Genomic DNA, 12,680 nt, shown 5'->3' with positions numbered 1-12,680 from the left:
GAGGAAGGCAGCAAATCACACTGCCACGTGTGTACCTATGCAACAATCTTGCATGTTCTTCACATGTACCCCAAAACCTAAAATGCAATAAAATAAATGGAAAAAAAAGACTTAAAAATCTAACACCTCAAACTATAAAACTACTACAAGAAAACATTAATGAAAATCTCCAGGACACAGATTTGGGCAAAGATTTCTTGAGCAATACCCCACAAGCACAGGCAATCAAAGCAAACGTGATCACATCAAATTAAAAAGCTTCTGTACAGCTAAAAACATACAAACAAGGTGCAGAGACAACCCACACAATGGGAGAGAGAAAGTACTTGCAAACGATCTCTCTGACAAGGGATTAATCACCAGAATATTTAAGAAACACAAAAACTCTACAGAAAAAATAAATATTAATCCAATTTAAAAATGGGCAAAAGATTTGAATAGACATCTCACAAAAGAAGACACACAAATGGCTAACAGGCATATGAAAAGGTGCTCAATACCACTGATCACCAGAGAAATGTAAGTCAAAACTACAATGAGATATCTCACTCCAGTTAAAATGGCTTATATACAAAAGACAAGCAATAACAAATGCTGATAAGGATGTGGAGGAAAGGGAACCTTTGTACACTGTTGGTGAGAATGTAAATTCTCTATGAAGAACAGTTTAGAGGTTCCTCAAAAAACTGAAAATTCAGCTACAGTGTTATCCAGCAATCCCACTGCTGGGTATATTCCCAAAGAAAGGAAGTCAGTATACTGAAGAGATCTCTGTACTCCTATATTTGTTACAGCACTGTTTGCAATAGCTAAGACTTGAAAGTAACCTAAGCGTCCATCAACAGATGAATGGATAAAGAACATGTGGTACATGTACACAATGGAGTACTATTCAGCCATAACAAAGAATGAAATCCAGTCATTTGCATCAACATGGATGGAACTGGAGGTCAATATATTCCATCCATATTACTGCAAATGTTGCAACAACATGTTGCTATGTTAAGTGAAACAAGCCAGGCACAGAAAGACAGACATCACATTTTCTCACATATTTGTGAGATCTAAAAATAAAATCAATTGATTTTTAGTAGTACTTCTTTTCCACTTTCATGGTCATAGAAAGTGAAAGAATGGTTACCAGAGGCTGGGAAGGGTAATAGGAGGTTGAGGGGGAGATGAGGATGGTCAGTGGGTACAAAAAATAGAAAGAATGAATGAATAAGACCTATTTAGAAGCACAGTAAGGTGACTATAGTGAATAATAACTTAGTTGCATGTTTTAAAGCAGCTTAAAGAATATAATTGGGTGGTTTGTAGTTCAAAGGATAAATGATTTAGAGGATGAATACCCCATTCTCCTTGTTGTGCTTATTTCATATTGCATGCCTGTATCAAAACATCTCATGTACCCCACAAATATATACACCTATGCACCCACAAAATTTTTAAAAAAATAAAAGCTACCTGGGCCAGACTAAATGACTTATTCATGCCTATAATCCCAGTACTTTGGGAGGCTGAGATGGGCAGATCACAAGTTTAGGAGTTCGAGACAAGTCTGACCTACATTGTGAAACCCCATCTCTACTAAAAATACAAAAAATTAGCTAGGCATGGCGTGTGCCTGTAATCCCAGCTACTCAGGAGTCTGAAGCAGGAGAATTGCTTGAACCCAGGAGGTGGAAGTTGCAGTGAGCCGAGAACATGCCACTGCACTCCAGCCTGGGTGACAGAGAGAGACTCCTCCTCAAAATAAATAAATTAAAAATAAAATAAAAGCTACCTAAGCCAGCAACTGAATCATTTATAGGGAGCCTAGTCACTAAGTAAACTCTACACTGCAATATCCATTAGGAATCTTGGAATTGCAAATATCAAAATAATGGACTTGATTGACTTTAACAAAAGTATGATTTTTTTTTCACTCATCTAACTGAAATGTCAAAGAGTTTCAAGTTGAGATGGATCAAGGCGTTCTAATATCATCAGAATGGGTTTTGTCCTCCATCACTTCTCTTTCGCTTTGCTATGTACTGGTTTTATTTTCAGTGGCTTCATCCATTGCAGAAGTAAAAGGACCAGCCAACAGTTCTGGGTTACATCCTCACAGCTGTATGATCAGCAGTAAAGAGAGTACAATTTTCTCAAAATAGTCTCAGAAGTCTTGTAACTGCCTTGTTGATTCTGATTGGGTCACATTCTCATCCCTGAACCATTCGCTGTAGACAAGAAATGGGATGCTATGATTGGTTAGGCTTGAGTCATCTTGTCTGGAGGTAAAATCAAGATAACATTCAAACCATAGAAACTTAAATAGGTCGGGGAAGAATTTCCCAGGAGAAAAGGGTTCAGACGAAGGTCAGAATAAAGAGGGATGAAGAGGGAACGGGTAGTGTGCAGTACAACCATCAAATACCCCTATACTCTAGACTCGACTTTTTTTCTGATAATGTATGTGTATTTGTGGAAAGGAGTGGCCAAGAGGAGAAGGGGGAAACACAACAGGGAGGTAGAAGCAATTGGGTTTGCAAAGAAAGTCCAACAATCCTTTTAAAAAAGCATTAACCAGGAGCTAGGAGGCAAGATGTAGGGCAACAGCTTGAAAAATAAGCTGAATCCGATGTGTTAGCACAGATTGTACTTTGGATGACAAAATTTTCATCCCGTTTAGAAATTAAAGCTTAACTGTGACATCTGCAAGACATTTTTCTTCTCTGGACTCAGTGTGAGCATCTATAGAACAACGTCCAAGGGTGAAGAAAATTCAGATCAACTGAATACTGAGATTCCATTATGCTATACATTTGTTATATTTAACATTTAATGCATTTTACTGTATTTGATTGGAGTTATAATTCTAAGACAGGACTAATGAGAATTAGGTGCAAGAAAAATGCAATACAATGCACACTACTTTCTCATATATTTGATTCCATTTATGCGATAACGGGCTTGCCAGGAATCCCTTGTATTGGTGATAGCACAGCCTAACTTGATCAGCAATGACACCCACAGCTTTGAGATCTTCTGTGTAGTATTTAGGGGTAGGGGAGGCCAAAGTACATGAATCTACTGTTATTTGGCTGGATTCTCTCACCCATGTTAACCTTTCCTGGGTCAATTCGTGCAAGATGTGTGTTGTTCTTGTTAATGATTCTAAACATCTGGCTTAATGAGAAAATTTTAGTTTGCTACTTTCTCAAATAGCAAACTCTAAACAATCTAAGCTGAAGGGTTTTTTTTTTTTTTTCCTGCTTCACTTTTGGATGTCTTTGGGGTTAAATGCTGCCTTGACCATTGTTTGCCAAGGCCAAGACTCAGCTATCGATCTTTTTTAAATCTTTCCTTACAGTTGTATTCCAGGCTTTCACAAGGTCCAGGTTTTCCAAATGTCTCATTACTCCACCATTATCAATGCAATATTGTGTTAAGCTGCCTTTGTTCTTTGAGTCACTCACAAAGGAGGAAATCTAAGCTCTAACAAATTTTTCCTTTCTCAGGGCAGGATACTGCCGGTCAACAGATGTCTGGGTTGGGACTACCACAACCCAAGATTTACAACAACATCCTCAGATCCAAACATATAATTAATTCTGTAGTAGAAGTTTGGGCCTTGCCCAAGGGAGTCTGGCCACTTAATTCTCTGTGACTTCCTTGATAACTCAATTCATTTGTCCTCTTGAACATCATTTGCTCCTTATTGAACACATCCCCAGCTCCCTTGAGAATGTTATTTTTGGTCTCTGTTTCTTAAGCAGAGCTCTTCCAAGAACAGTTTTTCCAGACTTGATTCTCTGTTTGATAAATGCATTTGAAGATCTCTTCCAGGGAGAAGCTGTAGAGATGTGTTGACTAAATTCTCTTTCTTAAGATCTCTCCTTAGTTATGATTTTTTCCTTTTTCCAATTTATGATTATGTTTCTCTTCAATGCTTTATTTAAATCAAAACATTATAGAACATAGGGCTTGGAGAAGGATTGGGGGTGAAGGCAAGTAAACCACTGTTTTTCACATTTCAGAGAATGTGGAAGTTTCACATTCATAGTGACTTTATTATTGGATGAAAATGAGTAATAATGAAAAAGTATGTGTAAAGAATAGAAAGTTGCAACAAATACTTTGAAATTTTCTTATAGGGTTTTGAAAAACTATATCTCTACTACATTGGAAAAAGTTTGATATTTGTTCAAACATGTAAGACAAATGGTTGTATTCATCTCTCACAAAGGAAATATATAAGATAAACTCAATAAGTACCAAGTGAATTATTGAATAAAGATGATGGAGCAGATTTGCAAACCAGTCTTACTTACCTTCATCTATTCCACACACTGCTCCTCTCTGTCCTGCAACAATGAGATAGTGCAAAGAGATCAGGGTATAAAAGAAAGTGCATGGGATTTGGAAGAAAGATAATGGTTTCCTCTTTTTAAATAGGGGATTAAGGTACACATATGCTAGAGCTATTTGTGATTAATGAATTAGACAATATGTGTAAAGATCTTAAAATGGTGCATCTTATTGAAAGTGCTCCAAAAAGTGACTTCCCCTAGAGGTACTATGCCTGCAGTTCTGTTCTCTACCACCAGGTAGTAGTCTCGTTAAAGGTAGTAATAGATTTCATTTACTTTTTACTAATTGAGTGATCATTTGTTTATGATTTGGAGGTCAAAATCCCTGTCTTCACTGAGCTTCCATTTCAATGAGGGTGACAAATTTTTTTTTAAATAAATAAATCCAAAATATGTAGGTCATTGAGAAATGCTAAGATGAAAAGGCAGGTTGAAACAGAAAATAAAGAAAAAAGGTGCTTTTTTTCAACAATATGATGAGGAAAACCTGTTTGCAAAGATGGCATTTAAGCAGAGATCTATGTCAAGAGACGAAATGAGTCATGGCAGATAACTGAGGGAAAAGTGCTCCAGACGGTTGCAACAGCAAGTGCAAAGGCCCTGGAGCCAACTGCTTGTGGACAGTGGGTTTGGTTAGAAGTATGTGAGGCAGAGAGTATTGGTAAGTGTAGTCTGGGGGGCAGCTGGGGCAGATCATCTAGAACCTTGTAGGTTGTGGTAAGAAAATATTTCACAGGGGGCGCATTTTATTTATTTATTCCTTCAGCAAGTTCACTCTCATGTATAAATCAGATGCTATGCTCATAGGGACCCCATAGAAATGCAGAGTTTTTAGTGCAGGTAACTGATTATTATAACAGGTGTGTACAAAGTACAAAGGGGGCATAGAAGAGGCTGTGAAATGTAAGAAAGTCAAAAAAGACTTTCAGAATATCAGTTTTGAGAAGTGAAGGTCGAATAGTTTTCTATGCAAACAAAGAGGTGGAGAGCAAGGAAGGTAAGGTGAACACTCCAGATAGCAGCAGTCAGACAATGGAGAGTGTTCTCATTCAAGAACACAATTGATATCTGATAGAAAAATCCTACAATATTGCATATGATTTTATTTCTTTAATTTGTACTGAACAAAAATTTATTAGACTTTACCTACCTATGTTAACATTGAGTTAGAATACAGTTTGGAACAAGCTTAAAATAAATTTTATTCCTAAGCACAGACTGGAGCCATAGAAATAACTGAATTATCATCAAGTACTCTTAAGTGACATTTTATTTTATTGGTCTGCAACCTCCAATGCAAAACTGCATTACTGTACCAGTGCCCAGGACATGCTACAGCATAAAGGTTTAGACCTGACTTTCCACTCTAGCTCTGGCTGCTTCAACCAGTGATATCACTTTGCTTTAATTGCTTGTCTTCTCTGGCAGACTTACATCCAATCTCTCATTATTGATGTTAATAATAGTGAGCCTGGACCTTTGGCCTTTATCTTCTTCATTCTCTCCCATTAGTTAAAACTGTTCTAAAATCAGAGAATAACACGAATGTGCCATTTTCCTTAGCCTGTCACTGGAGCCAACCAGTCATCTCAGGAGCAAACACTTCTTAGCTGACTTTCCCAGAAGATTGACACCTGCCACTTGAATTTCCTTGGTGGATAAGAAATAAATAACATACATGTATCATCTTATGGTTTCTAGCTTTGCTACATATTAGCTGTATGACCTTGGACAAGTGACCATATTTTATGAATTTAAGAATCCAAAGATTGTCAGATACATCCTTAATCATACACCTTAAAATATAAAAGGAAAAAAGCCCAACACATCGTAAATGCCACAACTTTATAATGCATATCTATTCCAGAATGTTAAAATGTGAAACTATATTTGTTTAAAATTTGAAAAATATATGGTAGTTTTTTTTTTCTTTTTTCTTTTTTTAGAAACAGGCTCTTGAAGGCTGAAGCGCAGTGGTGCAATAGGACCAGCTTACTGCATCTGTCAACTCTTAGACTCAAGCGATCCTTCCACCTCACCCTCCTGAGTAGTTGGCACTATACACGTGTTTAGTACCAACTATACAGCCAGCTATACTATATACTATACTATACCAACGATGCTTATAGCCACCACGCCCAGCCAATTTTTTTATTTTTATTTTTATAGAGACAGGGTCTTGCCATGTTGCTCAGTCTGGTCTTAAACTCCTGGGCTCAAGCAAACCACCTGCCTTGGCCTCCCAAAGTGTTGAGCTTACAGGCATGAACCACTGCAGCTGACCTACCTAGTTTGTCTAAGCCTCAGTTTCTACCTGATAAGGTTGCTTTGAAGAAACTGGGAAAACATATGTAACACAGGATATGATATACAAGAGGCACACAAAAATGTACAGAGAACAAAAAGTTTCTGTACTTTCTTATTCTTTATTCTAAAGGAGTTTCCTTTTTCCCACCTTCTGAACACATTTAACATTTATATAAACAGTCTCACATTGTGGATTTCTCCCAGTAAATACACACTGCTTTTACTCCACCTCCCCCTTCATGGCAGACTGACTTTTTATAACTGAACTCATGCAAGATAACTTTACCTATGAGGTCAAACTCATATATAGTTAGGGTATTCCCCAAACACACCTAAATTCTGTAATAACCACTGTGACTCTGAGGTTTAGTGAACATATGGTAATTGACAAAGAAAGAGCTATTTCCAGGAGTTTTCCATTGTAACTCACAGCCCTTGAGATGAATCAATGACTTCTTTGTAAAGGGTGGAGTTTCTGATATTTATTCAGTGTGACATTCTTGTGCTTTGGTGGAAAGAATATGAGATGCCCTGTTAAGGCAGGGTTTCTCAGTCTCAGCACTAGTGATATTTGGGGTCAGACCATTTTTTGTTGTGAGAACCTGTCCTGTGCATTGCATGATGTTCAGCAGAATCCTTGGCTCTGGCCACTGGATACCAATAGCACCCACCAATTGTCATATATCCCCCGAGGCAGACAAATTTAAAACCACTATGTTAGAGCATCAGATGCAGGAATTCTGACTTTGACCCTGGCTGGGCACCTGATTTGGGCAGGAAATAATAACATTGGCTCACCCATATCACAGAATCATTTGCGATGGGCTAAAGGAAAGGAGCTTATGAAGTGCTGTGCCAATACAATCATTCCTCAGTATACACAGGGGATTGGTTTCAGGACACCTAGGTATACCAAAATCCATGCATACTCTAGCCCCATAGTCAGCCCTGTGGAACTTGTATACACTTGGATATTGCATCCACAAATATGGTATTTTCAGTATGTATCTAGTTGAGAAAAATCCACATATAAATGGACCTGCACAGTTCAAACCTATGTTGTTCAAGGGTCAGCTGTATTATCAATTATAATTTTCCACCCAAAACCTGAAGGGAGATCATTCCTCACTTTACATTTTTTTTTTTTTGAGACAGTCTCACTCTGTCGCCCAGGCTGGAGTGCAGTGGTGTCATCTCAGCACCCTACAACCTCTACCTCTCAGGTTCAAGCAATTCTCATGCCTCAGCCTCCTGAGTAGCTGGGACTAAGGTGCACACCACCAAGCCCAGCTAATTTTTTGTATTTTAGTAGAGATGGGGTTTCACCATGTTGCCCAGGCTGCCCTTGAACTCCTGAGCTCAGGCAATCCACCCGCCTCAGCCACCCAAAGTGCTGGGATTACGGGTGTGAGCCACTGTGCCCTGCAGTTAACTTTTCTAAACGGTGTGGTTGCTAACTGGTATTTACCACTGCACAGCCACTGTATGGGAGGCTTAATGTAAAACACTTTGTGTATATGATCTCACAACAGTCCCAAAGGACAGGTGATGTACATGCTCAATCCACAGACAGAAACAAGTGCAAGAGAGATGATAAGTAACTCGACCAAGGCCACGGGCAGTAAACTGGGGAGGTGAGACCTGCCCAGGTCTGCTGGCCCAGAGCCTGACTCTGGTCAGTTCTGCAGGCCATGTGGAGGGTTCAGCGCCCCCTCAGCAGACCATCCACTGGCCATGGAACCATGGGCCAGGTTCCATGTGGGACATCAAGGGACAAAAGGGAGCATGCGACAGCAGTAAGGTTGTCTGAGATATTTTAGGATAATTATGAAGCAGCAATTGGAAGACACTGAAATTTACCTACAATATTTTCTAGCAAAAATGGGTCACTTGAAACATTTCTGATGAATTTATGTGCAAAGGTGAAGTTTCCTCGTACTGCTCAGGCCTTCCTCGTATATCACTTTGATGGCTTGCAGTAAAAATGGATGGATGGAGTCAAACAGCCTTTCCTTTGTTGGCAACCTGTTGGAAAGCAGGAACTTGACTTTATTTTTCTCTTTTGAACTGTTTTCAAGTGATCTGAATGTGGTTTCCATGTGATCTACTATCAGGTTTTATTGGGGATGGAGATGTGTCATTTACTTCCATCTCATGCCTTGAGCAGACGAACCAGCAGTACCAAAGCAGATGATCCTTTTGCCAGGAGAGTCAGTCTTTTCTGTGGTTCCTTTTACCAAGCAGGCGATAGCTTTGAGACTTTTCACTGTGCAAAGCTCTGAATGCGAAACAAAGAAGCTTTAGACACAGCCTCTGCCTCTGCCTGCCCTTAAAAACTTACAACCATCCAAGATTCACATACATAAAAAACACAAAGTGACCCATGAGAATAGAAGTTGTCATCAATGAAGAATCCACTCTGCACCAGACATTTCATAAGCAACCTCAGCACTGTTCACATTCTAGGCTGCACAATTCTTTGATGTGGAGGTTGGAGGGTGTCCTGTGCCTTTGGGATATTTAGCAGCTTTCCTGATCTCTGCTCACTTGATGCCAGAATCCACACCCACAGCCCTGTGGTCGTCACAACCAAAAAAAGGTTTCTACACATTGCCAAATGCCCCCTACTGGAAAAGTGCTGATCTAGTTCCAACAAACCTGCTATTCATGTTGCGTAATATTCACTCCTCAAACCAGGAAACTGAGGTTCCAAGAGGGTAAAAATTTTGTTCGAGAGGCAGAACAATGAGAGGCAGAGGTAAGATTTGAAAGCAGCCTTCCTAACTTCAGTGGGGTGTAGCCCCACTGCCTGCTGGGAGCTACGGGAGCTACTGCTGTGCACAACAGAAATCACAACAAAGACTCCACAGCCACCGGAAGAGGCTGAGCATGGTGGGGAGAGGGACCTTGGACCTCAGCACAGACAGGAAGGCTCATATAAGGGCTCATATATAAGGGTGTTAAGGGGCCACAAGCAGGGTGGAAGCGGCAGGGAATGGTTTGATTTGGGTAGACTGAGGTTACACAATTGTGGGGGTGACATTTCCACTACCACATGGGGGTCTCCAGCCTCCAGCCACAGATTACAGTGCTTTGATACCAGTCCAGGCTCTAGTTTCCATTCTGGGTGATGTGTCTGCAGGTTCAGGGTGAGGGACACTTTCTGGATGGCTGCCTCTGGTTGAGCTCTGTTCTCTGACCCTCAGCCCCCGTGGGAGACATTTGTCATTGGGATTTCCCTGCCTGGAGCACTAAGCAAGCTAAGATCAAGGTGCCACAAGCTTTGAAGAGAAATAAAGCACTGGGAAGTGATGCTTATCCCCCTGTGGTCTGGCTTTTGGCCCCTGCTTTTTCCTCTTGAAAAACCCCTGAAGAAGTAGACCTGGTAAATGCAATTCTGCCCTTCTCACCTCACCCTGCCACCAGCATCCCACCGTCCCAGCATTGCTGTGCCTTTATCTTTCCTTCCTTTCTCTCTTCTCCCTCCACTTCGAAAAGAATTCCTGTGCAGGCTTGTCAATCTGTCACCAAGGTCTCCAGCCTCCTCCCCTCCCAACGTGCCAAGCCCCACCATGCAGCCCCTCCTTGGCGCTGCACTTTGAACATCAGTCTAAACAGTCATTCCGTGTCTGTCAAAATACTGACAGCGCCTCTCCCTGCTCGTAGAGCATCAGATCCCATCTGTATCACAAGCAGTCTTCCAGGTTTATTTTGCCTATCACGTCTGAACACTTGCTATTTAAATTCCAAATCATTTTTCTGGGGGTTAACAGTGTCCCTGCTATTCTTGGAGTTTACTCACTACATCTCCAACTCAGCAACCTTATTTGTATGCTGCTAGTATCATATATATACACACTTACCCACACACGTGCATACCATACACACGTGCACATGCACAGACACATCAGCAAGGATGGCGCCATACCATCGCTGTCATCAGCACCAGACAGGGTTATCATTGGTCTGCATGTTATGTGAACAATAAAATGAGATCAATCCTGCCTTGAAAGGCCATTTGAATTATTGGGAAGAAAAACAAAATATGGAATAAGCTTAGATATATTTTGTTTGTTTCTTCAGGCTCTTTCCAATCCAAATTTCGTTTTGTGACTCTGTCAGTTGAAATATGTTGAGAGCGGTTGTCATCGTTCTCGCTCTCCTCTCTTGGGTGCTGGGAGGAAATTTAGAAGTATCTCTTGGTAAATAAAACATGCCTATGACTTTCTCTACTTAGTAGAAACAAGGGCACTTAATGGCTAAGAAGGCTGAACTCATCCTGCCTGTGTAAGGAATAGGAGTCTCTTACCAAAGCTGACACCTTTCTGTTAATGTGAAACACTTCTAGGTCTAATGATACCACTGCCATGCAGTTGAGAATGTAAAACAGGAAGGTGAAACAGGATTAGAGGTCAGCCTTGTTCACCAGAGCTCAGCAGCTCAGGCTGTCACTTGCCAGAGCCCAGACACCTGGCTGCCACCCTTGGCATCTCGCTGACCTGGTTCCTACTTGCAGCTTTCCCATGAAGCTGATCTCCTACCTACCTTGACTTCCTTTTTCTTGAATCTGTGCCTGGAATGCCGAGTCTTGGTGCAGCTCTCTTCCCTGTGGCAGCAGACGCCTTTGGTCACAGAAGTGACATCACTGAGCTAATGCAGACAAAATGACACGCTGAGCCATTGCACCCCAGGTTTGAGTCCAGAGCAGGGCTTGAGAGCTGGTGACAGCTTCAGAAGAGAAGTCCATCAGGCCCTTCTTAGTCAAGGCTGACTTGAAATGGCCTAAAGAGTCAGCTGTGAGTGAGAGAAGACGAGCAGCTGGAATGCTTCAGCTATGAGTCATGGGGTGCTCAAGAGCTCCTTGGACCCCAACTTAGTTCTGTGGGTTGTTTTTCTCAAGCCTGGAGTTATTCTAAGAATCCAGGGACTGTCCCTGATCTATGATGGGCTCAGCTGGCCTTGGAACCAAGGTTCTGCTTTTCCACCACACCCTTATTTTTGAAACTATGTGCGTGTCCTTTTCTCTTATAAAAGCCAACCCAAAGGTCTGCCTTGAAAGAATGATCTCATGGAGAATACGGGACTGTCAAAAGACAATCCCGTGCCGGAGGGTAGAGGGCAATGCTGTGGGCCAGGCTTATCTACCCGGGAGCACGTCTGCCCGTCTAGGAGACACCACTCTTGCTGTGTGAGGCTGTACAGTGGGCAAACCATAAAGATGGGATTTCAAAACACAGCGAGGCATCTCTTTGGTTATTGTGCTCTGTGTGAGGTCAACTTACACTAATTGTATATCCTGCTTTTGTTTGGATTCCTTTATTTCTTCCCTTCCTCCCTCTCTTTCTTTTCTTCCTTCCTTTCTTCTCTTCCTTCCTTCCTTTTCTAGGATCTTTCTCATTAACTTGTGCATTCGTGCAAGTGCCTTTTGTGATTTTGCTGAGTTTCAAAAGAATACAAAAAATTTGTAAAATATGCATAGGGTGTGAAGACTAGAAATACAGTCAACAGTGAGGGACCCGTGGCTCGGTTAAAGACACATGACATGGTCACAGCTTTAAGCCCCGGCTTCTTTCTTTTCCCTCCTCCGTGAGAACAAATCTTTACCCCACATTGTGTGTATCTGACTGTGATCCTCCTGACTTATTGAGATGTCTATAAGCCCAAAGTGCCCAGATACTGACTTAATACCCGCTCTAAGGAAAATTTCCCTTCAACTCTGAGACGGGTACGTGAGAGAAGTTTCTGAACACTGCTAGTCTCCTTATTGATAAAAGTGGAAGCATTGAAAACTAATATATCATCATCCAACATCATCTAAAGAAACGCTGCAGTCACTAGCACAGCTTACAATGCTGAAGCTCATTAATATGATGTGTGAAACAGTTCTAAATGTTATTAAATCTGGTATATATAGCACTGTTTTTCTCAGACTTCTACAATGTGTATCAGCAGGTCTCCCTTGTGTTTGCTTCTTCCTTTTACAATCCTGAGTTCAGTAAGAATTTGTTGAAACTTTCA

General features: G+C 41.0%; 1 long non-coding RNA gene across 2 annotated transcripts in view; it reads right to left on the bottom strand.

Annotated features, from left to right (window-relative positions):
- LOC116528138 overlaps positions 1-11,531 on the bottom strand; it is a 30,886-nt gene extending 19,355 nt beyond the window's left edge. Inside the window, exon 1 of one of the 2 annotated variants that reach the window (XR_004258874.1) lies at positions 11,208-11,531. This is a non-coding gene — a long non-coding RNA (uncharacterized LOC116528138). The remainder of the gene's footprint in view (positions 1-11,207) is intronic. The other variant, XR_004258873.1, reaches the window with a different exon arrangement.
- Between the last annotated feature and the right edge of the window lie 1,149 nt (positions 11,532-12,680).

This window comes from Sapajus apella, unplaced genomic scaffold, assembly GCF_009761245.1.
Source record: "Sapajus apella isolate SASKATOON/1434 unplaced genomic scaffold, GSC_monkey_1.0 scaffold57, whole genome shotgun sequence".
NCBI lineage: Eukaryota > Metazoa > Chordata > Mammalia > Primates > Cebidae > Sapajus > Sapajus apella.
The sequence above is the reverse complement of the archived record's forward strand: the minus strand, read 5'-3'. Positions and strand labels throughout refer to the sequence as shown.